This window comes from Bufo gargarizans, chromosome 11, assembly GCF_014858855.1.
Source record: "Bufo gargarizans isolate SCDJY-AF-19 chromosome 11, ASM1485885v1, whole genome shotgun sequence".
In the NCBI taxonomy this organism is placed as follows: domain Eukaryota; kingdom Metazoa; phylum Chordata; class Amphibia; order Anura; family Bufonidae; genus Bufo; species Bufo gargarizans.
This window is the reverse complement of record NC_058090.1, coordinates 62903726-62931709: the sequence shown is the minus strand read 5'-3', so window position 1 is coordinate 62931709 and position 27984 is coordinate 62903726. Positions and strand designations below refer to the sequence as shown.

The 27984-nt window shown below is 44.4% G+C and overlaps 1 protein-coding gene across 4 annotated transcripts in view; it reads left to right on the top strand.

Moving 5' to 3' along the window:
- The window catches only part of PLA2G4F (phospholipase A2 group IVF), a 569872-nt gene that overhangs the window by 424718 nt on the left and 117170 nt on the right, over nt 1–27984 (top strand). The gene's annotated exons all lie outside the window — the stretch shown is intronic.

Here is a 27984-nt window from a genome sequence, read left to right as displayed (position 1 = left end):
ATACCCATGCTGGGTGAGAGAAATATCTCGGCAAAAGACAACTTTTCCCATTTTTTTTATACAAAGTTGGCATTTGACCAAGATATTTATCTCACCCAGCATGGGTATATGTAAAATGACACCCCAAAACACATTCCCCAACTTCTCCTGAGTACGGCGATACCAGATGTGTGTCACTTTTTTGCAGCCTAGATGCGCAAAGCGGCCCAAATTCCTTTTAGGAGGGCATTTTTAGACATTTGGATCCCAGACTTCTTCTCACGCTTTTGGGCCCCTAACATGCCAGGGCAGTATAAATACCCCACATGTGACCCCATTTTGGAAAGAAGACACCCTAAGGTATTCCGTGAGGGGCATGGCGAGTTCCTAGAAATTTTTTTTGGGCACAAGTTAGCGGAAATTGATTTTTTTTGTATTTTCTCACAAAGTCTCCCTTTCTGCTAACTTGGGACAAAAATTTCAATCTTTCATGGACTCAATATGCCCCTCACGGAATACCTTGGGGTGTCTTCTTTCCAAAATGGGGTCACATGTGGGGTATTTATACTGCCCTGGCTTTTTAGGGGCCCTAAAGCGTCAGAAGAAGTCTGGAATATAAATGTCTAAAAAAATTTACGCATTTGGATTCCGTGAGGGGTATGGTGAGTTCATGTGAGATTTTATTTTTTGACACAAGTTAGTGGAATATGAGACTTTGTAAGAAAAAACAAAAACAAACAAAAAATTTCCGCTAACTTGTGCCCAAAAAAATGTCTACATGGAGCCTTACAGGGGGTGATCAGGGAATCTATATGGGGTGATCACCCCCCTGTCATTGATCACACCCCTGTCATTGATCACCCCCCTGTAAGGCTCCATTCAGACATCCGTATGATTTTTTACGGATCCACGGATACATGGATCGGATCCGCAAAACACATGCGGACGTCTGAATAGAGCCTTACAGGGGGGTGATCAATGACAGAGGGGTGATCACCCATATAGACTCCCTGATGACCTTCGTCATTGATCACCCCCCTGTAAGGCTCCATTCAGACGTCCGTATGATTTTTACGGATCCACGGATACATGGATCGGATCCGCAAAACACATGCGGACGTCTGAATGGAGCCTTACAGGGGGGTGATCAATGACAGAGGGGTGATCACCCATATAGACTCCCTGATCACCTTCGTCATTGATCACCCCCCTGTAAGGCTCCATTCAGACGTCCGTATGATTTTTTACGGATCCACGGATACATGGATCGGATCCGCAAAACACATGCGGACGTCTGAATGGAGCCTTACAGGGGGGTGATCAATGACAGAGGGGTGATCACCCATATAGACTCCCTGATCACCTGCGTCATTGATCACCCCCCTGTAAGGCTCCATTCAGACGTCCGCATGTGTTTTGCGGATCCGATCCATGTATCCGTGGATCCGTAAAAATCATACGGATGTCTGAATGGAGCCTTACAGGGGGGTGATCAATGACAGGGGGTGATCAGGAAGTCTATATGGGTGATCACCCCTCTGTCATTGATCACCCCCCTGTAAGGCTCCATTCAGACGTCCGTATGTGTTTTGCGTATCCGATCCATGTATCCGTGGATCCGTAAAAATCATACGGATGTCTGAATGGAGCCTTACAGGGGGGTGATCAATGACAGGGGGGTGATCAATGACAGGGGGGTGATCAGGGAGTCTATATGGGCTGATCAGTGGTTTATAAAGGGTTAATAAGTGACGGGGGGGGGGGTGTAGTGTAGTGTAGTGGTGTTTGGTGCTACTTTAGTGAGCTGCCTGAGTCCTCTGGTGGTCGATTCTAACAAAAGGGACCACCAGAGGACCAGGTAGCAGGTATATTAGACGCTGTTATCAAAACAGCGTCTAATATGCCTGTTAGGGGTTAAAAAAATCACATCTCCAGGCTGCCAGCGAGCGATCGCCGCTGGCAGGCTGGAGATCCACGCGTCTGCGTGCGCGCGTTCACAGGAAATCTCGGCTCACGCGAGATGACGCCTATTGGCGTTAGCGTAGCCTGGGAGCGCCGCAGAGATGACGCCTTTCGGCGTTAGCGTAGCGCTAAGTGGTTAAAACCTTGCTGATCCTTATTGCACTTCTTTTTGACAAATAACTGGTAATATTTTGCCTTGAACAGGCAGTTTTAGTGTAGCACTGTGTGTAGTGTTTACTCTGTTTTAACCTCTTCAGGACACATTACGTACCGGTACGACATGTTGTCCTGGTACTTAAGGACACATGACATACCGGTACGTCATGTATAGTTCCGATCACCAGCGGGCGGTGATCGGAACACGGTGCCTGCTCAAATCATTGAGCAGGCACCTTAGCTAAATGCGCGGGTTTGCGGCTTTTACCTGGTGCGGCGGTGCCATTGGGTCCCCATTCGGCTGTAGGGGGGGCCCGATGGCATGGAAGGCATCGCGCTGCCTTCCGGTGACGAGCCTGTGAGATCCAGCCCCCTGGATCTCACAGGCCGGAAGCTTTATGAATAATACTCACTATTACTCATACAGCCAATGCATTCCATACAGAAGTATTGGAATGCATTGTAAAGGATTAGACCCCCAAAAGTTGCAGTCCCAAAGTGGGACAAAAAATAAAGTGAAAAAAAGAAAAAAAAAAAAGAAAGTTTTCCCTCAAAAAATTAAGTTTCAAGTAAAAATAAACAAAAACATAATTTTCCCCAAATAAAGTGAAAAAAAATTGGTAAAAAATAGGGGGGGAAAAATGTATACATATTAGGTATCGCCACATCCCTATCGACCAGCTCCATATTACATGACCCAACCCCTCAGATAAACGCCTTAAAAAATAAAAACTGTGCTAAATAAACCATTTTTTTGTCACCTTACATCACAAAAAGTACAACAGCAAGCGATCAAAAAGGCATTTGCTCACCAAAATAGTACCAATCTAACCGTCACCTCATCCTGCAAAAAATGAGTCTCGAACTGAGACAATCGCCCAAAAAATAAAAAAAAATATGGCTCAGAATACAGAGACACTAAAACATCATTTTTTTTGTTTTAAAAAAGCTGTGTAAAACTTGCATAAATAAAAAAAATTATACATATTAGGTATCGCCGCGTACGTATCGACCGGCTCCATAAAAATATCACATGACCTAACCCCTCAGATGAACACCGTCAAATATATAAAATAAAAACTGTGCTAAATAAACTATTTTTTGTCACCTTACATCACAAAAAGTGTAATAGCAAGCGATCAAAAAGTCACACACACCCCAAAATAGTGCCAATCAAACCGTCATCTCATCCCGCAAAAATTATAACCTACCCAAGATAATCGCCCAAAAACTGAAAAAATTATGGCTCTCAGACTACGGAAACACTAAAACACTAAAAGAAATGATTAAATAAATAAATAAAAAGTATACATATTAGGTATCGCTGCGTCCGTGAAAACCTGGTCTATAAAAATACCACATGATCTAACCTGTCAGATGAATGTTGTAAATAACTAAATAAAAACTGTGCCAAAACAGCTACTTCTTGTTACCTTGCCTCACAAAAAGTGTAATAAAGAGCAACCAAAAATGCAGAGTTCTATTGCATTTGTGTTTTTGCGTTTGTATGTGTATTTCGCCATAGCAATGTGCACCTGCATACAGGGTTGTGCTGACTGAACCCCCCACAAAAATCATATGTACCCTAAACTAGTACCAACAAAACTTCCACCGTATCCCGTAGTTTCTAAAATGGGGTCACTTTTTTTGAGTTTCTACTCTAGGGGTGCATCAGGGGGGCTTCAAATGGGACATGGTGTAAAAAAAAAAAACAGTCTAGCAAAATCTGCCTTCCAAAAACCGTATGGCATTCCTTTCCTTCTGCACCCTGCCATGTGCCCGTACAGTAGTTTACGACCACATATGGGGTGTTTCTGTAAACTACAGAATCAGGGCCATAAATATTTTGTTTTGTTTGGCTGTTAACCCTTGCTTTGTAACTGGAAAAAAAATATTAAAATGGAAAATCTGCCCAAAAAGTGAAATTTTGAAATTATATCTCTATTTTCCATTAATTCTTGTGGAACACCTAAAGGGTTAACTACGTTTGTTTTTTTGGGTGGTTTTGGGTGGTTTTTATTATGTTAGCCTCGCAAAGTGACTTCAGACCTGAACTGGTCCCTAAAAATCTGGTTTTTGAAAATTTCAAGATTTGCTTCTAAACTTCTAAGCCTTGTAACATCCCCAAAAAATAAAATATCATTCCCAAAATGATCCAAACATGAAGTAGACATATGGGGAATGTAAAGTAATAACTATTTTTTTGAGGTATTACTATGTATTATAGAAATAGAGAAATTGAAACTTGGAAATGTGCAATTTTTTTATATTTTTTTGTAAATTTGGTATTTTTTATAAATAAAAAAAGATGATTTTTTTACTTCATTTTACAAGTGTCATGAAGTACAATATGTGACGAAAAAACATTCTCAGAATGGCCTGGATAAGTCAAAGCGTTTTAAAGTTGTCACCACCTATAGTGACACTGGTCAGATTTGCAAAAAATTGCCTGGTCCTTAAGTTGAAATAAGGCTGTGTCCTAAAGGGGTTAAGACAAATATATTTTCACTATTTCCTGCACTTTTACTCATTGTTGAAAACGTAGTTTTATAGATGTATAACTTATTTTGTTAATCTGTTAATAAAATGCACTTAACAAAAACCATGATATAGTTTATTTATATAAAAGAAAAATAAGTTAAAGAAACATATACAGACGTGGACAAAATTGTTGGTACCCTTTGGTCAATGAAAGAAAAAGTCACAATGGTCACAGAAATAACTTTAATCTGACAAAAGTAATAATAAATTAAAATTCTATAAATGTTAACCAATGAAAGTCAGACATTGTTTTTCAACCATGCTTCAACAGAATTATGTAAAAAAATAAACTCATGAAACAGGCATGGACAAAAATGATGGTACCCCTAGAAAACACAGAACATAATGTGACCAAAGGGACATGTTAATTCAAGGTGTGTCCACTAATTAGCATCACAGGTGTCTACAACCTTGTAATCAGCCATTGGGCCTATATATATGGCTCCAGGTAATCACTGTGTTGTTTGGTGATATGGTGTGTACCACACTCGACATGGACCAGAGGAAGCAAAGGAAAGAGCTGTCTCAAGAGATCAGAAAGAAAATTATAGACAAGCATGTTAAAGGTAAAGGCTATAAGACCATCTCCAAGCAACTAGATGTTCCTGTGAGTACAGTTGCACATATTATTCATAAGTTTAAGATCCATGGGACTGTAGCCAACCTCCCTGGACGTGGCCGCAGGAGGAAAATTGATGACAAATCTAAGAGACGGATAATCCGAATGGTAACAAAAGAGCCTAGAAAGACTTCTAAAGAGATTCAAGGTGAACTTCATGCTCAAGGAACATCAGTGTCAGATCGCACCATCCGTCGTTGTTTGAGCCAAAGTGGACTACATGGGAGACGACCAAGGAGGACACCATTGTTGAAAACGAATCATAAAAAAGCAAGACTGGAATATGCCAAACTACATGTTGACAAGCCACAAAGCTTCTGGGAGAATGTCCTGTGGACAGATGAGACAAAAATCGAAGTTTTTGCCAAGGCACATCAGCTGTATGTTCACAGACGAAAAAATGAAGCATATCAAGAAAAGAACACTGTCCCTACTGTGAAACATGGAGGAGGCTCTGTTATGTTCTGGGGCTGCTTTGCTGCGTCTGGCACAGGGTGTCTTGAATCTGTGCAGGGTACAATGAAATCTCAAGACTATCAAGGAATTCTAGAGAGAAATGTACTAGCCAGTGTCAGAAAGCTTGGTCTCAGTCGCAGGTCATGGGTCTTGCAACAGGACAATGACCCAAAACACACCGCTAAAAACACCCAAGAATGGCTAAGAGGAAAAAATTGGACTATTCTAAAGTGGCCTTCTATGAGCCCTGACCTCAATCCTATTGAGCATCTTTGGAAGGAGCTGAAACATGCAGTCTGGAAAAGGCACCCTTCAAACCGGACACAACTGGAGCAGTTTGCTCATGAGGAGTGGGCCAAAATACCTGCTGAGAGGTGCAGATGTCTCATTGACAGTTACAGGAAGCGTTTGATTGCAGTGATTGCCTCAAAAGGTTGCGCAACAAAATATTAAGTTAGGGGTACCATCATTTTTGTCCATGCCTGTTTCATGAGTTTATTTTTTTACATAATTCTGTTGAAGCATGGTTGAAAAACAATGTCTGACTTTCATTGGTTAACATTTATAGAATTTTAATTTATTATTACTTTTGTCAGATTAAAGTTATTTCTGTGACCATTGTGACTTTTTCTTTCATTGACCAAAGGGTACCAACAATTTTGTCCACGTCTGTATGCACAGGAGGTGGGTGCGGTAGGTGGACTGCAGGGTTTTGCGAGGCAGGCATTCAGGCGATTGGAGTGGGGTCCGGGTGGGATGCTGGTGTTAGAGGGAGTTCTGGTGATGGGGGGTGCCAAAATGTAGCTTCGCTTTTGTTGGCAAAAATCCTTGCATCGGCCCAGTGCAGGTATATAGAGGGACAAGCGCTATTGGAACAACTATTTGCAACGGGTGTGATATACCTGTTGCCCCAGAAAATACTGATTGAGGGGTGCAATATACCTGCTTCCACAAAATACAGATTAAGGGGTTTGATATACCTGCTTCCACAAAATACTGATTGAGGAATGCAATATACCTGCTTCCACAAAATATAGATTTAGGGGTGAGATATACCTGCTTCCGCAAAATACAAATTAAGGGGTTTGATATACCTGCTTCCACAAAATACGGATTGAGGGGTGTGATATACCTGCATCCACAAAATACTGATTGAGGGGTGCGATATTCCTGCTTCCACAAAATATTGATTGAGGGGATTAATATACCTACTTTCACAAAATATTGATTGAGGCCTGCTATACACCTGCTTCCACAAATACTGCTCTTCTCTAGGGACTGTAGCACAGGGTAATTTTGAAAATGACAGGCAGAGGAAGAGGCAGGCTGTTCCGCAGAGGTGGTAGGAGTCGGGCAGGTGCACCATGCCGGAGCCTAAGTGGGAAGTTGGATAAGGTGCGTGCGATTACGTCAAAGGACGCACCAGAGTTGGTTGAGTCTGAGTGGGCTGTTTCCTCAGCTCACTCGGCCTTCCGCTTCTGCACCCTCCTTGTCCTCTGTATCTGCACCCTCCTCACTCTCTGCTATGTGCACCCAAAAGAAACCACCACCACCACCACCATAGCCCCTCCACTCGAGTCAGAGGAATTATTTTCCCATTCATTCTAAGACCTTACCGATGCGCAGCCATTCTTGGCATCGGATAAGAAAGAGGAGGTAGCAGCGGCCGCCACCCAGCGGTCTGACAACAGTACCAAGATCAGCCCAAGGAGGGTGGTCCCCGCTGTTGCTGCCTACTCCGAGATCTCTAATGTCAGTGGTGGTGAAGGTGACGATGATAACATGTTGATGGATGTCACGTGGGTGCCCACAAGAGAGAAAGAGGAGGGGAGTTCAGAGGAAGAGAAGGAGCAGCAGATAGGGAGGAGAAGGAGGCAGAACTTGCAGTGCACCGGAGGCAAAAAGCAGACTGCAAATTTATCTGGAGCCAGCCACCCACCATGCACGGTCACATCTTGCGCTCCCAGGACGCTGGCACATGGCTTTTTTTTAACGTGTCAGCTGCTGACAATAGTGTTGCCATCTGCAGCCTGTGCTGTCAAAGCATAAGTCGCGGTAAGCCCAACACTCACCTAATTGTTTATTGTGTGCTCTTAAAACCACATAGAACTCTTTGGGAACTAATTTAAAATTCCTCAGGAGGGAATTTGTATTTTATATATTGTGGTTATATCATGTGTTCAGATAAACCGTATCTCAGTGGAATACCTGATTGTTTCTCAGGTCTCTCACCCTTACTAATGTATTCTATCTGTCACTATCTATATATACTCTCCCACTCTGGGGTCCCTACCTCATTTTGCCTGCATCCCTACATGTTTCGCCGTTTAATTCTGTGTCTTCAGGGGATGGCGTGCAGGTTTGACATGTGGGGGCGGTCCCTGGGCTTTAAACCTTCGGTTTTTGTGGGCGGGAACATTCCATCCAATCGCCAAGTACCATATGTCTGCACTTAGTCGTGCAGGACATCTTGCGGCAGGCCAGGAAAACCTTTGGCTATTTTAGAAGATCTTACACGGCCATGGCTCGCCTTGCTGACGTTCAGCGGCAACACCACCTGCTCATCAGACATCTGATTTGTGACAGCCCGACGCTCTGGAACTCCATCTTGTATATACTTGATAGGCTGCTCCAGCAGCAATGTGCCGTTAACGACTACCTGTACGAACTCTGCAGAAGGACAGGTTCTGGGGAGCTTGGTTTCTTTTCACCGTGCCAGTGGGTGCTCATTTGTGACGTATGCAGACTTCTGCAGCCATTTGATGAGATCACCAAACTGGTCAGTCACAGCCGGGGCGCCATCATTGACATCGTACCTTATGCCTTTTTTCTTGAGCGTGCATTGCATTGTGTTATTGATCAAGCCGTCGAGGAGCAGGAGCTGGAAGATGAGGAAGTTGCAATACTGAATGAATTCCCAGGGGGGCTACTCAATCTGAGACAAGTCAGCAGACGTGTGAAGAGGAGTCGGAGGAGGATGGTGGCTGGGGGGAGGAGGAGGAGCAAGAAGAGCACGCTTTGAGGGGGACTTTAAACTTTTTGGGGATCCCTGATGTTGTCCGTGGCTGGAGGGAGGAGACCGAGGATGACATTCTCCTGGGTGATGAGCAGGAGCCAGGGGGCTCCACCGCTTCCAATTTAATGCAGATGGGGGCCTTCATGCTCCAGTGTTTGAAGAGGGACCCCCATATAAAAAGCATAAAGGGCAAGGACCAGAACTGGGTGGCAAGTACTTAGACTGCCGGTATAAACAGAAAATGGCGGACATGTTACCAGCATCACAGAGGGCTGTCAGAATGCAGCATTTCTATGCGAGAGATGCTGCATTCTGCTGTTGCGGGCACTGGCAGAGGAATTTCCACCCACAGCGAAACAGGTGCGGCTACCAATCCTACTGCGCCTGCAAGAAGAGGGCGGTTTGAAGATGTGTTTATCACTTTGGATATGAGATCATTCTTGCAGCCAACCCATAAACAGCCTCCCTCCGGATCCAGCCTCAGGGAATGCCTAGACCAACAGGTGTCCGACTACATCGGGTTAACGGCCGATGTGGACGCTCTGAGAAGTGAGGAACCCTTTGAGTACTTGGTGTGCAGGCTTAACCTGTGGCCAGAGCTGGCACAATATGCCATGGAACTCTTGGCTTACCCCTCGTCGAGGTGTCCTGTCCGAAAGGACGTTCAGCACAGCAGGGGGTGATCATGACCGATAAGCGCACTCGCCTAGCTCACGACTACCTCACATTTCCAAAAATGAATGAGGCATGGATCTCGGAGGAATTCAACACCTGTGACGACCACGTGTAATTAAATTTCTTCATGCCAGCCCACACATATCTGCCACTACCCAAAACAAAGGATGGTCCTTGTCTTATGTATATATAGCGACATAAAAGGCCTTTTTCTCTCAGGTGATTGCCTAATTTTTGGGGCCTCTACTCCAGTGGCCTGCAGTAAAATTTTTATCCAGTGACCGCCTAATGTACCTCCAGCCACATAATCACTTGTTCTTTTCTGTCAGGTGAATGCCTGATCTTTGGGTGCCTGTACTGGACTACAGTAAAAGACGCTGTAAATGGTCCCTGTTAAAATACATATTTTTTGTGGGAATTTTTGCAATTGATCCCCCTCTGGTATGTCACTGTCCATGTTGTGGAACTATTTGTGCACTTCTAGTAAGTATTTGTTGGCTGCAAATATGACCTGAAGGTTTTTCAGGTTTCGCCTGCAGTTAAAGTGAACGGGGCCCGTCGCGAACGCGTGTTCACGAAACGTCCTGGCCGATGTTCGTCCATCACTAACCGGTGCTGGTTCGTGACACTACACATACATAAGGTATAATGAAAAGATCTGCACCTGTTCTATGTTTTTGACTCACACCTGGTTTTGGCTCACAATAACTGATGGAAATAACTGACCAAATAACTGAGGTGTAAACAAGGCCTTACAGTGGAAAGACTAAAGAGAGATGATGTGGCATTCTACAATCAGCTCCTGTGGTTGCAACCACTGTCCGTTGCTACAAAGTTCTGTCAGACTACTAGTCCAATATTTCAGGATTTGGGGCCCCACTTTAAATTTTTCCCAGGGCACACTATGTCTAAAACTAGCCCTGGTTGATTGGCACCATCAAGCAGATGATGCCTCGCCTCCAAAGCAAGCTTTATGGCCAGCAGCTCCCCATCTCCTATAGAGTAGATTAATTTGACTGTGGAGAAGGACTTGGAGAACAAACCACAAGTGACCATTTTGCCAGTAGTGGCTGAGCGGGAATAGCTCTGGCTCCAATGGAGGACTCATCCACTTCTAATGCCTCTTTCACACGAACGTGTGTCCCCCGCCGTTCTGTGGAGTGCAAATTGCGGTCTACAATGCACGGGCACCGACCGTGGGGAGGCTGCATGCGGATCGCGGACCCATTCACTTGAATGGCATCCACGATCCGTCCATTCCCCAAAAAGATAAAAACAAGTTCTATCTTCTTGCGGAGCAGAAGCATGGATCAGAACCTCACAGAAGCACTCCATAGTTCTTCCAGTCTGGGGTTCCATTCCGCACGGCATCTCCGGATTTGCAGACCCATTCAAGTGAATGGGTCCGCATCCGTAATGCGGAATGCACATGGCCGGTGCCTCGTGTATTGCGGACCCACCGTATGCGTGTGAAAGAGGCCTAAGAATAATTATTTTGACACAACAGGGCAATGAAGGCCAGGAGCTGTACGGATAGCCTGTTTAAGATTCTAAAATGCGGTTTCAGCTTCAGTAGTCCATTCTCTTCAGGGTCAAGGCTGAAGTTGTTGCAGTTAAAGTAGAGAAGTGTGGAATAAATTGTCTGTAGGAAATCCAAGAAAGCGTTGAACAGCCCGTAGGCCAGTGTGTCGTGGCCAATTCAGTACTGCAGATAATTTTTCAGGCTCCATCTGTACCTCTTGGTTGGAAATAACATACCCCAGAAACAGTAGGAAGGTTTTTTTCAAAGAAGCACTCCTATAATTTGGCATACAACAGTTTTTCTCTGGATTACCATGCAGATATGTTTGTGATGACTTTCAGATGAGTAAATGAGTAAATAAAATAAAAATAAAAAAATATCAACCAGATAGATGATGACACAAGAATTCAGGAGGTCCCAGAAAATTTCATTTACAGATTTCTGGACGTCCGCAGGGGCTTTGCTGATCCCAAATGCCATAATCAGATATTCATAATGACCTTCATGAATATTAAAGGAAGTCTTCCATTCATTGCCATACTGGATCCATATAATATTGTAAGCACTGTGTAGATATAATAGAGTAATCAATGGTAGAGGGTATCTATTCTTTACTATGATTTTATTTAATCCTTTGTAGTCAATACATGAGCTGAGGTATCCATCTTTTTTCTTCATAATGAAGAACCTGGCTCCTGCAGGTGATGAAGACTTGGGAATAAAACAGTTCTCCTTATCCCTGTTGTGGCAGACCCTAGGGTCAGTCATGTGAGGATCAAGCCACGTGTTCGAGGTGAATGATGTCAACAGAGAAAAATGACAGAAGCCAGCACACAGGTTAAAACTCTGCCAGGATCCCAAATTGCGAGAGTCCTAGGCCCTTTATGTATACCCATTCCAAGGGTGTAACCTCTTAAAATATTGACATGATTGGTTAACAAATATTCCAACAATGACGTCTGATTGGTACACAAATCTACTAAAGGGTTAATTGCTGAGACCATGCTTCTTTAGCAAGAAATGCATACAGGCTACTTAGCAGTATAAAGATTATCTTATCTTAACACATACCTTCTATAGTTTTAGCTTACACACCATTGTCATCTTCTTATGGTGCACACAGAAATTAAACACAAGTCTCTTTGTAGGTACTTTTTTTTTTAACATCCCCCTTAATATAGTTGGACATAACTTGAGTCTCTACAACTGAAAGGGGATATACTAGACCTCTTGGCAGAGAGGTTCCAGGTAACATATCAGACAGTCATAAGGTCCATGAAGTGGCAAAATCTCTCCTTCCTTTTTATCAAAGATGTCCTCGTAACTATGGTGCACAGTTGGTAACCCATGCAAACTTGGCGGAATAATACAGCACTTTAGACATCGGGTATGGCAAGCCTCCCCAGTGCAGCACCTATTCAGAGTTCCAATCCAGCACAAGACAGTGTTGACGAAGCCAAGGAAGGCACAGAAGCAACAGACTAGTGGAGACAGGCAGGGCATTAAGGATCACTTTCTCCGTATGGAGAAAACCTACACAAAGCTCCAAAGGTTGTGACATACTCTACAGTCTCGGTAATTTAATGGAAGTTACAGTTAAAGGGGTTGTCTGGGTTCAGAGCTGAACCCGGACATCTCCTCATTGTCACCCAGGCAGTTCCCCTGGGCAAAGGCATTTTGTGGAGTTCCGGTGACAAAGCAGGCTCTCCTTAGGACTGCCAGGCAAAGGCTTCCACCCAGCAGTGAGCCCGGTGGCATCACCGGCACTGATGGGCAGGCTTTAGCACTGCCCTAGCCTGTAAAACGGCTAGGGCAGCGCTAAAGCCGGCCCGTCAGAGCCGGTGACGTCACTGAACACACCGCTGAGCATAAGCCTCTGCCCAGCAGTGTGTTATGGTAAGAAAAAAAAACATGAATTACTCCGATGCTCGAGTCGGGGGGGCTGCTTGGGTAAAATTATGGGTATGTCCGGGTTCAGCTCTGAACCCGGACAACCCCTTTAATGGTTTCTCTAGATGTTGAACAAGAATTCAGTATCAGTCCATCAAGGCCCGATGCAGGAAATGACCTGCCGAAACAGAGTCTATGGTGAACTTTTTCAAGCAGCAATTCCACTGGAATAGTCAATTTTGGAGAGACTGAATGTCCACCAGCCTATTAGGACAGGCACAGAGATAGTTTCCTTTTTCTCCACAATATAGACAAAGGTCATTAGTACGTTTGTGCTGCCGTTCCTCAGCAGACAACCAAAGCCTGCCCACCTACATTGGTTCAGAAGATGTAGATGAGGGAGTTGGAGGCAAAGGAGACAGAGGTCTCTGGAAAGTTGGTGCTAGGTGAAGAGATCTTCTTTTACATGCCACCTCCTTGGCACACTTACAGAACTGCAGATCTATATGGGCGGCAAGGGATATCATAGCATCCAATGAAGTTAGGACATCATAACCAGCTAATTCTGCCTGTCAAACCCTCCCAAAAAGCTGCCGCCAGAACCTCATTATTTCAGCTCACTTCTGATTCCAGCGTTCAGAACTGGATGACATATTGACCGACAGAGAGACTGTCCTGCCCCGACTACGCAGTAGAGAAGCAGCAGCAGAAGTAGTGCGTCTGGGCTCATCAAAAACTTTTCAGAAAGACTCCAAGAAGTCTCTCAAGTTGTTAGTGATGGGATCAATCATCTCCCACAGCGGGTTTATTCAGGCCTGTGCTTCATCCCATAGAGTGAGCATTACAAAAGGCAGAAGCTGATAAAACAGCAGCTGGACGTGCAGGGTACATCGGTTTTTGAACCCACGGCATTGCTTGAGATCTCCATCATATCGAGAAGGAGCCAATAAATGAGGACCAGAGCCTGTGACAGAGGCAGTATGTGTTGGTGGTACTGTAGTGCTGCAGCTTTTGTAGAGGGCTGTGGTACCGCTGCTGTAGTTGTATTCAGACAAGCGTTAAAATTGTATGATAGTATTTTCTCTTGCCATTCCCATGGCCTGAGCTTACTGTAAAGACAAGTTGTTGTAGAGCCACTGTGCCAACTAACTAGTTTGACTTTAGGCTAAACCTAAGGGTGTTGGTGGTTCCTTTAACTCCTATACAGGCATCTGGACTTTGCCGCAGAGAACCAACCAGGCCGCTACCTCCTGGAGTAGTCCTGGTGTAGTTTACAGCTGACCCACTGGTGTCAGAAACACCTGAATTAAAGGGGTATTCATACCTTATTTCATTAAGTATGTGCCAATGATCATTTTTGCCAATATAAACTATTATTACATTTCTACCTTCGCTCTCTTTCAGTTTCATGGTTGGCCGGGTGGAACCCCATGCTGGCAGCTGATGTCAGCTGTTAACCCCTTCCAGGGATGGAGCCGCGCTGCTCTGTGTTACTGTGCCGACTCCCCCCCCCCCCCTTCCCCCTTTCAGTTTCATGGTTTGCTGAGTGGTTTGCTGTTAACCCCTTACAGGGATGGAGCTGCCTCCCGGGCGCTGTGTCAGCCCCGATGGTTACCATCGCAACCAGACGCTTCACAGGCATCCAGCTTGCCATGGCATAAATGGTAGTTTCACACTTGTGGCAGGAGGGATTCGTTCCGCCTGCTATTTCACCAGACCGCCTCTCTGTCTGTATTGGGGACTATAATGGGGACGGGGGCAGAGCCCTGGCAGTGTGCGGCGAGAATCCGCCGGACGAAAAGTACTGCAGGTCCAACTTTTTTGTCTGGCGGCCTCTCACAGCGCGCTGCCGTACTGTGCCAGAGCTCCGCGCCCTCCCCGCCCCTGCAACCAATGACGCTGTGCGCTCCTGCTCTGAACAGGAATCCAGCCCGGCATACCACGAACCGCTCTCGGCTGCGGAACACGGCCATTGTCATTCGGCCTAAAACTGATCAGGCTCTTTCTGGGAAGAAAGGCTAAGTGTAATAGAAAATACACTGCAGTACACTACACAGTGTACTGCAGTGTATTATATAGGCATCAGACCCACTGGATCTTCAAGAACCAAGTTGGTCTGAGTAAAGAAAAAAATATGAAAAAGTATTAAATAAAAAAATAAGTGTTTTATAAAAAATAAAAAAAAGTTTCACATGTAAAATAAAAAAAATCCCAAGTAATAAAATAAAAAAAAATAGAAACAAATAAATAAAATGGACATATTAGGTATCACCGCGCCTGTAAAAATCAGCTCTATAAAAATATCCCATGAACTAACCCCTCAGGTGAACACTGTAAAAAATAAAAATAAAAGCAATGCCAAAAAAAGCCATTTTTGTCACCTTACATCACAAAAAGTGCAACGCCAAGTGATCAAAAAGGCGTATGTCGGGGGCGTGGCTAGGCTGCTAAACGAGATGGCCGCCTGAGTACAGAGCTCCTGCACCTCAGCGACTATAATCTTGCATGCCTGTCTTTGATCATACTGCAGAGCCACCTAACTGCTCCCACAGATGAACAACACCCCCGGTGACATTATGGGGAAAACAAAAAAGCATCTGCAGAAGCTGCAAGACGGTAACCTGGAGAGCTATTTTGACTGGGGAAAGTTTAAAGATGGCGCCAACGATACAGACAGAGCGGTACTAAGATCGCCTATAAGTGCAATGTCTTCCAGCACCTGCTGCTCGGTCGCCCTCCCCACCGGACATCTCCGACAGCACTGTCCTTATGCATCATTCACCTCCGTCTCTTCCACCGACACCGGAGGAGGCCAGGGCTGCAGGACAAGCTCACCATAGGATCCAAGATGGCGCCCGTCCTCCTGCTCAACGGGACCAGCTGCCTGGATTTCCTCACCCCCAACTGATTGCGGGACACACTGGGAGCAGAACCCAGCTGAGTGAGTACACCTCATATGCTAGTGCCACCCCAGATCCCTTCCAAATGCTCCCCACCTCTGACAAGCCGGTCACTGAGGATTCCCTGAAGAATATGCTGCTAGCTTTAAAGTCCTCTTTGCAGACGGACATTGCAGGGCTGATTAACCCTCTCTCTGCTAGATTGCAGACTGCAGAAGAGAAAATCCATCATGTGGAAACAAAGATGGGCGATTTTGCCTTGTCCCAGAATACTATTAGCGATGCCCACAACACCTTGGCTGATGAGCTAGAAGCTGTCAAATTAAAAATGGCGGACCTAGAAGACCGCTCTAGGCGCAATAATGTAAAGTTCAGGGGTATTCCTGAAGAAGTTGCCCCTGAAGAGCTGCAAACCTATTTAAAGGGATTAATAAAAGCGCTCCTACCACAGATTCCAACACCAGACATGATTATTGACAGGGCCCACAGGCTTCCTAAACCCCCACACTTGGGTCCGAATGTCCCGCATGACACTTTGGCGCGAATTAATTTCTTTCACACTAAAGAGGCACTTATGGCTGCGGCGCGCAACAAGAACCCACTACCTGCTCCGTATCAGAAAATTAAACTTTTCACGGACCTCTCTATGGTCACCCTTCGTCGGCGCAGAACGCTGCTGCCCATTACGACGGCCCTCCGGGACAATGATTTCCCCTACAAATGGGGTTACCCCCTGAAGATTCTTGTCCGGAAAAATGGACAGACCTATGCCATCAAGACCCTGGAAGAATGGAAACATCTGCTTTAGCTGTGGCTAATTCCGCTGCCTTCCAGTAAGGCCTCATGCACACGACCGTTGTTTCTTTCCGTGTCCGTTGTTCAGTTTTTCGTGATTTTCAGCGGACCCATTGACTTTCAATGGTTCCATTGAAAAATCGGCTAAAGGCACCGTTTGGCATCCGCGTCCGTGTTCCGTGGTTCCAGTCCGTCAAAAAAATATGACCTGTCCTATTTTTTACGCGGACAACGATTCGCGGACCCTTTCAAATCAATGGGTCCGCGAAAATCTCGGATGCACAACCGTTTGTCATCCGCGTCCGTGTCCGTTTTATTTATCTTTTTCATGGCAAAACTGTCTGCCAGATTTGAGCCCAATAAAAAGAAAAAATAATAATAATTTCAATACAGGAAGGAAGCTTCAGGTCATAGGTTATCACATTGCAGTTTGCTACAGCCTTGTGGTGCATGTGGTTTTGGTGTAGTGAGCTGTGGCTTATATTTCCATACATTTTCACAATGCCAAAGTGGAACGTGGAAAAACTGATCACGTTGGTGCAGGAGAGGCCTGAACTGTGGGACAGCAGGCTGAACGTGTATCAGGACAGGGTGCGAAAGGACTTCTCCTGGGAGAAAGTGGCCAGGTCCATGAGGCGCGTGGAATGGCAAAAAGCTGATGCCAGAGGTCGGGCAGATTTAGGTAAGTGCCAGCAATGTCATTGCACTGTCCTGGTCCCTGTCTTGTCACTATTGAACGTGCTATAATTACATGATGTGCCAAAAACTGCATACGAGCATGGAACACGGAGGTGAGCGTTCCGCGGTATCCCAGCCTGGCATCCTCTTTTGTTGCTATAATGCGGTGTGCTTTTTGTTGACCCTGAAGTACAGTCAGACCCTGGTATAGTTCATACGAGTGTATTACGGTACTGCAGTGGCGGCACTAGGTGCACGGCGTCCTAGCAACCAATAATGACATGAACTCCTGTTCTCACCAGGATGCTAGGCCGTGATACTGCGGAACGCTTAGCTCCATGTTCCTAATAAACTGTTTGTTTTTTACATTCACCTCCCTTATATTATATATATGCCTATATATGGATTTGACTTTTTAATTTATTTGATAAAATACACCGTACTCCTACTATGTGGTGTATTTGAAATGCCTGGCCCTAGCTATGATGCTGTAAACTGTAGTAATGGATACTATGCATGTGCACCTGCTAGTTGGTGGCACTTGTTCTAGTTTTTAATTGCGTATGCAATAGTTGACACTTAGCGCATATTGTGCATTAATTTACATACCAATGCCTAGCACGATTATTCCCTGGCTTCCTGAACGTTTTAAATTAGTATGTCCAAAATTGCAGTACTGTAGCATGTGTTTAATTTTTTTTCATTATGGCCAAATTATCCTCCGTTTGTGCCTAATTTATGGATCTTTTTTTATATTGAATTTTCCCAAAGGTCACTTTTATAAACAAGTCAAAATTCTCCAACTTTTTTTTTATGTCACAATAGTGAAACAGACCAAAACACGGTGGAACAGCTGCCGGGATCAGTTCCGCCGGGAACTTAATGAGCATGGCCGAAGTGGCGAGGGTGGTGCCCGAAAAAGGCCATATATTTATACAGCACAGTTGGAGTTTCTGAAGCCGGTGATGGATTTGAGGCCGTAAGTATATTTATAATATGTTAAATATCTATTGATCACCACTTACCTCGGTGTATGTGCTTTTTTTCGATCCATATTAAAAATGGATAAAAAAAACCACACTCTTTCAGCAGTATGACGAGACAACACAAGCACATCGCACATGCCCTGCCCTCTGCCGTCTCTCTTCATCCTGTGTGCCACTTGATGTGAAATATATAGTCTTTTAGATATCTGATGGGATAGAGTGCTATCAGTGCTTGAAATTAGAAGGGAGATGACACATGTGCCTTGCTTGTTTTTTATCATCATACTCCTGTTTGACATATATTTTGCCTGTTGTTTGGCGATCGTCAATATGAGAATGTGTCCCTTTACATTGGATATGTTCAAAATATATGCTCAGGCCCCGGCCTTACCAGTCAGAGGTGCGTGAATAGTGTTCCCATTTTAGATTTTTTCGCAGTATTCCTATATTTTTTAATGCTTTGTATTGTTTTTACCTTATAGTTTATTAACAGGACCTCGTGACTATGAAAATTTCCTTAAACAATATTCTATAGTTGTATTTCTTTTTCCGAAAATGTTTGCCATCAGATATTATTCCAAATGCGCAATACTTTGTACTATTATACATTGACTAATGATGTACTTTCTGCATTCCTGGTGCAGTTTTTGAAGATAAACTTCAACCCTGACCTTAGGAAGCATTTGAAATGTTCAGGAAGTAGTATTTTGGAAGCTTGAATAAACCCAAACGAGTGTGAGAGTGTACAAACCCGTCCACAATGCCGATGTGGAGAATTTCAGCACTTGGTTAGCTCCTCAAATGTGTTCACCATTTTTCGCACAGGACATCCACAAACCTCTATCAGTGTTCAGTTTCAGTACTTGCTCACATTAGGATTCATCAGTGATTATTTAGTGTTTCAATGGATATGTTAAGTTTTCATCCCACAAGGATAATCCTCTTTTTTAAAAGTTTTGACTTGTACAAACGAGTAGACTCCTTTTGTTTTTAATTTTTGATTGATCTAAACCTTTTGACAATCCAGAATGTTGGACAACATTAATTTAATATCTAATTATCTATAATGTTTCCATACAGTACTGTGGACAGCTTGGAAGACGATCCGGAGGATTCGGATGCTGGGGGCAGTGAAACTCCGGCCGTTTTCTCCCCAAAGAGCAGCCCCACCCATCCCCAGGCTGAGGAGCCACAACAGCCACCTCTGGAGCCGCCAACCCTTTCACAGGGGACCCTGGATCCAACCCCGCAGCCTCATCCAAGGCGGAGACGCACTGGCCCTCAGGCTTCCTCGGCGCCAGATACAAGGGAACAAATAGATGCCTGAGTTATAGAGTTCCTGGCCAAGAGGAGGAGTGAGGGCCCAGAAGAAGCCGTGGTGAGGGGGCTGGGTCCGCTACTCAGGGGCGTCCCTGCCCACCGCTTGAGCCCTTGCGTGGCGGGGATTGTGATGCTGATTGAGCTTTTCTCCTCCCCCTACGAGGAAGATATACTCACAGAAATATGCAACGTGAGACGGCGCATACTTGCAGCACGTGCGCAACATGTTGCTGGGCCAAGTCAACCCCAACCCCATGGCCCCCCTGTACCTGGCCCGTCTTACCAGGTGGCCCCAGAAGCCAGCCAGCTTCTCATTTCTTTCCACAGGCTGCCCCCTATGCCACTGCCCCACTGCCACAGCAACAGCAGAGGCCTGGCAGTTCGTACCAGCCTGGTCCCTTCACCAGGGATTTGTTTGATCTTTAATTTTGTGTTCTTTTGTTTTGATGTTATATTTGTGTTTTTTATTAATGGGTAGTAATAATAGGTGTTAGGACCAATATCTGTTTGGACGTGAGGTAATGTAAAAAAAATAATAGATGAGAGTAGAATGCACACGGCCAAACCCACCTTTTCTCAAATTTTGGGTTTGGGCAAAATAAAATATTATCCTAATGTTTGTCCTGCAAAGCTATTGGGACGACATGTAGAATGTGACAGTGTAAATTTCAAATTTTCAACTAGTTTTCAAATATACATCACTCATATTTCTAAAGACACTTCAAAGAGACACAAACAATACTTGTAGTAGTAAAACAAGTTTATTTTACATGGTGACGGCCACTTTTTAAAAATTTTTAGAGGTATTAGAAGGTTTTGGGAAACATATAGCAAATCCATTAATGCTGTTTCTAAAATTGGAAAAACAAAGATCTTGTTTGGGTATCAAAAGATTGATTTGCTTTTAGTTCCCAAAAACCTCAGCCCGCAAGCCCACGTCAAGGATCCTCATTGTCTTGCGAGTCCCTACACTCAACTATGTCTAAAATTACATAAGCTATCTGGAAAACAAAAAAAAAAAATAACGAGCACAGAAGAAATCAAACACTGCCACGAATTGCGTCCCTCTGCCATGGCAAGGACCCCTCTGGGCTTAGAAAGTAGTCTGTATAGAGTTCTCGAACTGCAAGGCCTGCAGTCCCAGGTCGTCTATGCAGGGTCCGATCCAAGCCCAAACCTGCTGACGCGGGCAAATCTTCCATGTCAACAGAAGAGGAAGCCTCGTGAATCCTGGTGAAGTTGTGTAGAACAACACAAGCTTGAATCACGAGGGTAGCATTCTCCGGATCCATCTGTATGGATGACAAAAACACCCTCCATTTGCTAGAGAGTATTCCGAAAGCGCACTCAACATACCAACGGGCACGAGTCAACCGGTAGTTGAAAATACGCCTCCTGACATCCAAACCACGCTTTGGAAAGGGCCGCAGAACATGGTGAGTTAAGGCAAACCCTTCATCCGCCACGATGACAAATGGAGCCGGCGGACCAGCAGATCCGGGCAGTCTTCTGGACTCGGGCAGGGCAAGCTGGTTGGCACGAAGCCGCTCACCCATTCTAGAAGAACTAAAGATGCGTGCATCAGCAGTGCTTCCATAGGCCCCAATATCAACCATTATAACCATCACGTTATTGGCAAATTAACACTTATTATGTGAACATTACGCATGATGAGGACGAAAGATGAAAATCACAGGGTTTGGCAACAACCTCAAACACACAAAATAGGGTACAGACTGGCATATAGGCTTCAAGCAGGGTGGTGCATGCAGCTAGGGATCCTGACTGAGGGTCCAAAAGCTTAAAGACACTACAATATAATCTGATGCAGTACCCAATAAAGTTTTACTTAATAAAGGAGATTTAGTCACTCACACGGCCAGGATACAGGCTGCTGTAACCTGGCTGCCTGACTGACTATAAAAAACATTTTGTCACAAACTATTCTTGCGAGTGCTGCGGAGTATTGTAGTGTCTTGAGGACGTTTGTGGAACCAAAGTTCCAAACTTGCACATACGAATAGACAACCTTCAATATTTGGGTGTTATGTGACAGGGATTAACGGTAAGCACAACCAAAAATTTACAATAAAATTACACCAAACATTATGGCAAAAGAAAGGTTACTTCAGCAAACAGAAGCACATGTCTAAGAGCAGCCATTTTAAAACACATGTTCCTCTTGACAGAAGCACGGCACCTTACTGGTGAAGCTTGATCAATTAAATATTGCTTACCTCAACGTGACGATGAGCCTTTCCTCAGGAGTAATGCTGCGCCTCATATTGGTGTCCATGAAGGTAAGGACAGTACGTAGAGACGACAGCAAGCGATCAAATGTATTGACTGACATCCTGCAGAAGGAGAAAAACTTCTCTGGATGCAGCCGCATATCTTGGTGTAGGGTATGGAAGTGTCCTTTCCGGTAACTTTGGGAAACAATCGGATGGACCCAAAATCTACGCCTTGTACTAGGTTCCTCAGGCAACAAAGGAGTGCGCGGTCCCCATCGCCGAGAAGCAAGCCAATGCATTAAGACCTCGTCCTCAGATGCATCATCCATGCTGAAATTGCAAAGAAAAGCAACCAAAATCACCTCTGTACTCTGTGCAGACTACAGAAAATGGCCACCAAACCAAACTCAGGTGCACTTCATTTATACCAGTATCCTGGGTGGAGTTATTAAAATTTCAATTTTTTAACCATTCCTTCTTTAAAGACGGTCCGCAAAAAAAAACGGAAACACGGACACACGGAAACACAACGGAAGGAAAAAGGGACACGGAACAACGGAACCCCCTTTTGAGGACTGAGAAAAAATACTGTGGTGTGCATGAGGCCTAAGGCGGATACTGACCCTACCTCCATGACCTCCAGTGTCGCCCTTGCAGTGGAGGGCTGATGCCCTAGAACAGATGACATCTCCTATACCAGGACTGCCACAGGGGCGAAGCTTTGTTTACTCTTCCCCCTTGGTTTCTCTGTGACATCCTATTTGGGCATTTTAAAAGCATCCAGTTGTTATGGTGCAGGCCCTCGGATACCTCATTTTTTTTTTTGTTTTTATTAGTTTATTTTGATTCTAGCACCGAACGCTCGCCTTACCTATACTTAGACGGTTACCACCGTCTTGTTTATTGCCTACTGAGATTTGGACGGCGACCTCCGTCTTATCTGTCTTGTTTGTTATTTCTCCCACCCTCCCTCTTTCCTCCCTCTCTTACCCTCAATAGTGCCTTAGTAATTGTAATCTTACGTATTGATATTGCGTACTTTTACTGTGTTTTCTTCTTCTTAGCAGGTGCTAGGATAACTATACTCTTTTAACAACATGGGCCTCAAGATTATGTCCCTTAATGTTAAAGGCCTTAATTGTCCTCAGAAAAGATCTTACATGTGGAAAGAAGCTTTGTCAGCTAATGTTGATGTTTTATGTATTCAGGAGACTCACCTACTACAAGCAGACGCCGATAGAGTACGCAACCACCTGTTTCCTAATATTCTGCATTCCCACTGTGACAGGAAGAAGAGAGGTATCCTGATCGCTGTCAAAAAAACTGTTGCCTATACTCCCATCAAAACCATATTATTCTAGTTTGCTCCATCAATAACATTACATATACACTAGTTAACTTGTATGCCCCCAACTCCCGACAACTGGCCTTCCTACACAAACTGATGCGCAATGTGAATAAGCTCAAACAGGGGAAAGTAATCCTCTGTGGGGATTTTAATACCGCCTTACAGCCTGACATTGACTCCACATCCCCTGAAAGGAGACTTGATAGAGGGGTTGCTTCCTTCCTGTGTTCTGAAGGCCTAACAGACATATGGAGGGCCCAACATAGCCTGGAGAGCGACTATACCTTCTTCTCCCCGGTACATATGACATACTCAAGGATAGATATGTTTATGGTGGACCATCCTTCCCTACTTCACACACTATCTACTGAGATTGGTCTTATCAAATGGTCGGACCATGCCCCGATCGCTATCACCCTTGAGGAACGGTTTCAATCTTCAAGAGCCCCTATTTGGAGGAATAATGCATTTCTCTATAATAACTCAAAGCATGTTTTGGAACATTCCGCACACCTAAATGAATACTTTCATTTTAACAGTGGATCAGTTTCAAACCAGTTTGTCTTGTGGCAAGCCCACAAAGCATTTATACGGGGATATATGATTAAGCTGAACTCCACAGTAAAGAAACTCAGAGAGCGAGATATTATACAAATCTTAGAACACATTGCTGACCTAGAAGCAACAAATAAACCCTCCCCCACCCCCCAGACTTCTAATGAACTTAGACTTGCACGGAATAAACTTAGCAGCCTACTACTCCAAAACTACCACAAATCCCTTCTAAGGCTCCAATCCAAATTTTACTCCCAAGGAAACAAAGCGGGCAGACTTTTGGCACAACAGCTGAAAGCCCAACAGTCGAAGTCAAAAATCTCCCATCTGGTACATCCCACCACTAAGATGAGATTAATTGATCCCAGAGACATTGCCAACCAATTCAAAGCATACTATCAAGCACTATACAATCTAAGAGCTGACACTCCACTACCTGAAAACTACTCGGCCTTAGTAGAGGAGTTCCTCTTGCAAGTGTCCCTTCCTACCCTTTCCAAGTCACAATTGCAGTCACTAAACGCTCAATTTTCAATCACAGAAGTCAAAAAAGTGATCACATCACTCCCATTAGGCAAATCCCCTGGCCCTGACGGACTATCTAATGAGTACTTTCGCCACTTCCAGCATATCTTGGCTCCTTACATGTTGGAAATGTTTAATGCAATACAGGAGGGACACTCTTTCCCCCCAGACATGCTAGAGGCACTAATTGTCACCATCCCAAAACCTGGCAAAACACCTGATGTACCCCAGAATTTACGACCTATCTCACTGCTTAACTCTGACATTATTTTTTTTTGCCAAAGTCATTGCTAACAGATTAGCTCCAATGCTCGCGATCACATTAGATGCGGAAAAGGCGTTTGATCGCCTGCATTGGGACTACGCATTTTCGACACTCCGCCATATGGGCTTTTCAGGACAAATACTACAGGCCATCCACTGCATATATTCCTCTCCCTCCGAGAAAGTATGGGTCAACGGAGAACTGTCGGATTCGTTTGGAATTACCAACGGATCTAGACAGGGGTGCCCCCTATCACCCCTATTATTTATCTTAGCATTAGAGCCCCTAGCACAGACTATAAGAAACTCACCTTCAATAGCGTGGATGGATATAGGGGGAAGGTCCCATAAAATTACACTTTATGCGGATGACATCATTCTCACTCTAACTGACCCCATCAACTCGTTAGGCACTGCCCTTAGAATGATCTCACATTATGGCTCCCTCTCCTACTACAGGTCCTTCTAAAAAAATTAACATATTGTGATAAAGTTCATTATTTTCTGTAATGTACTGATAAACATTAGACTTTCATATATTTTAGATTCATTATACACCAACTGAAGTAGTTCAAGCCTTTTATTGTTTTAATATTGATGATTTTGGCATACAGCTCATGAAAACCCAAAATTCCTATCTAAAAAAATTTGCATATCATGAAAAGGTTCTCTAAACAAGCTATTAACCTAATCATCTGAATCAACTAATTAACTCTAAACACCTGCAAAAGATTCCTGAGGCTTTTAAAAACTCCCAGCCTGGTTCATTACTCAAAACCACAATCATGGGTAAGACTGCCGACCATCATGTCATCATTGACACCCTCAAGCAAGAGGGTAAGACACAGAAAGAAATTTCTGAACGAATAGGCTGTTCCCAGAGTGCTGTATCAAGGCACCTCAGTGGGAAGTCTGTGGGAAGGAAAAAGTATGGCAGAAAACGCTGCACAATGAGAAGAGGTGACTGGACCCTGAGGAAGATTGTGGAGAAGGACCGATTCCAGACCTTGGGGGACCTGCGGAAGCAGTGGACTGAGTCTGGAGTAGAAACATCCAGAGCCACCATGTACAGGCATGTGCAGGAAATGGGCTACAGGTGCCGCATTCCCCAAGCCACTTTTGAACCAGAAACAGCGGCAGAGGCGCCTGACCTGGGCTACAGAGAAGCAGCACTGGACTGTTGCATGTCATTCGGAAATCAAGGTGCCAGAATCTGGAGGAAGACTGGGGAGAGGGAAATGCCAAAATGCCTGAAGTCCAGTGTCAAGTACCCACAGTCAGTGATGGTCTGGGGCGCCATGTCAGCTGCTGGTGTTGGTCCACTGTGTTTTATCAAGGGCAGGGTCAATGCAGCTAGCTATCAGGAGATTTTGGAGCACTTCATGGTTCCATCTGCTGAAAAGCTTTATGGAGATGAAGATTTCATTTTTCAGCACAACCTGGCACCTGCTCACAGTGCCAAAACCACTGGTAAATGGTTTACTGACCATGGTATTACTGTGCTCAATTGGCCTTCCAACTCTCCTGACCTGAACCCAATAGAGAATCTGTGGGATATTGGGAAGAGAAAGTTGAGAGACGCAAGACCCAACACTCTGGATGAGCTTAAGGCCGCTATCGAAGCTTCCTGGGCCTCCATAACACCTCAGCAGTGCCACAGGCTGATTGCCTCCATGCCACGCCACATTGAAGCAGTCATTTCTGCAAAAGGATTCCAGACCAAGTATTGAGTGCATAACTGAACATAATTTTTTGAAGGTTGACTTTTTTTGTATTAAAAACACTTTTCTTTTATTGGTCGGATGAAATATGCTAATTTTTTTAGATAGGAAATTTGGGTTTTCATGAGCTGTATGCCAAAATCATCAATATTAAAACAATAAAAGGCTTGAACTACTTCAGTTGGTGTGTAATGAATCTAAAATATATGAAAGTCTAATGTTTTTCAGTACATTACAGAAAATAATGAACTTTATCACAATATGCAAATTTTTTTAGAAGGACCTGTATAAGATTAACAGCACTAAATCTCAAGCATTACTCATTAACATACCCCCGGAGAAGGCAACTCTACAATCTTTTCATGAACTAGACTGGCAAACGTCAGAAATCCCCTATCTAGGAGTAAAGATTACTTCACCTTGCTCCCTTCTTTATGATAGGAACTATCACCCCCTTCTAGCCACTCTATCGCGTGACTTGACCAGCTTCGCCATGAAGGCACTGTCCTGGGTGGGTAGAGTAGCTTCTTTCCAAATAATGACCCTCCCCAAGCTCATATATATATTCTGTGCCCTACCAATCCCGGTCCCTGCAACATTCTTCAAAAAGGCACAGTCGATTTTGGGCAAGTATGTCTGGGGTCCGACCAAACCCAGAGTAGCTTGAGTATTATTGACGAAGAAAAAACACGCTGGAGGATTAGGCCTCCCTGACATTAAAGACTACTTCCGAGCCATAACACTCTCATTTGCTCGGGAATGGTGGATCCCTGACAATACAAAAGCCTGGATTCAGATTGAGTCCCATACAATCAAACATGCTACTTTGAAAGATTACCTGATCCATTCGTTATGGAACCCTTCCCAATCGCACAATGAATTACTGACAGTACAGCATGTTGGCAGCCTATGGTCCACAATTCACAGAGCACAGGCGGACTCCAGATCCACCCTGTTACCTCAAGCAGACATAAGCGCACTGGAACTCCGCATTACTGACATTAATCTGACAAATTGGCGTGGAAAGGGGATCGTCTCCATATCCCAAATAATGCCAGATGGCCGCCTCCTCCCCTTTGATTCACTTCACAGCTTATTTGCATTGCCGCACACAGAATTCTATAACTATTTGCGAATACAACATTTTATTGCAAATATTAAACAATCTCCACCCTCAATAAACTCTTGCATACTGAGACTGTTTCAATTCCCATCCCTCTTCAGAAGACATACCACACGATACGTATATGACGTATTAGGAGACAAAGCCACATTCACCAAGACCTTACCCATAAAAAAATGGTAACGTGAGCTGGGGAAGACTTTCTTAGATGAAGATTGGATTTTGGCTATTAGGTTTCTGGCTTCTAATTTTAAATGTGTCACCCATTACGAGGCAGGGCTTAAGACCCTATTACAATGGTACCTTACTCCACAGAGGCTAAACATAATCTACCCCTCATCCTCCCCACATTGTTGGCGAGGATGCGGCGCTAAAGGCTCCCTACTTCACATTCTGTGGGACTGCCCAATACTCACCCCTTATTGGCACAGTGTTTTCGACTTGATATCAGGGTTGGCAGCCCAGAATATTAAACCTATCCCGGAGCTGGCTCTTTTGTTTCTGGGTATACACACTATCCCCCCAGTACATAGGAATATCACAGGACATGTTTTACTTAGTGCTAAGCTAATTATTACACGTCACTGGAAGCAACCAACCTCGCCGACCTTAGCTGAGGTCATACAAGAGATCAACACGTCTTGTAGGTATGAACATTCAATACCTTGCACGACTATCTCTTCTAAATCCAAGCAACTTACCTGGGGTCCTTGGCTCCA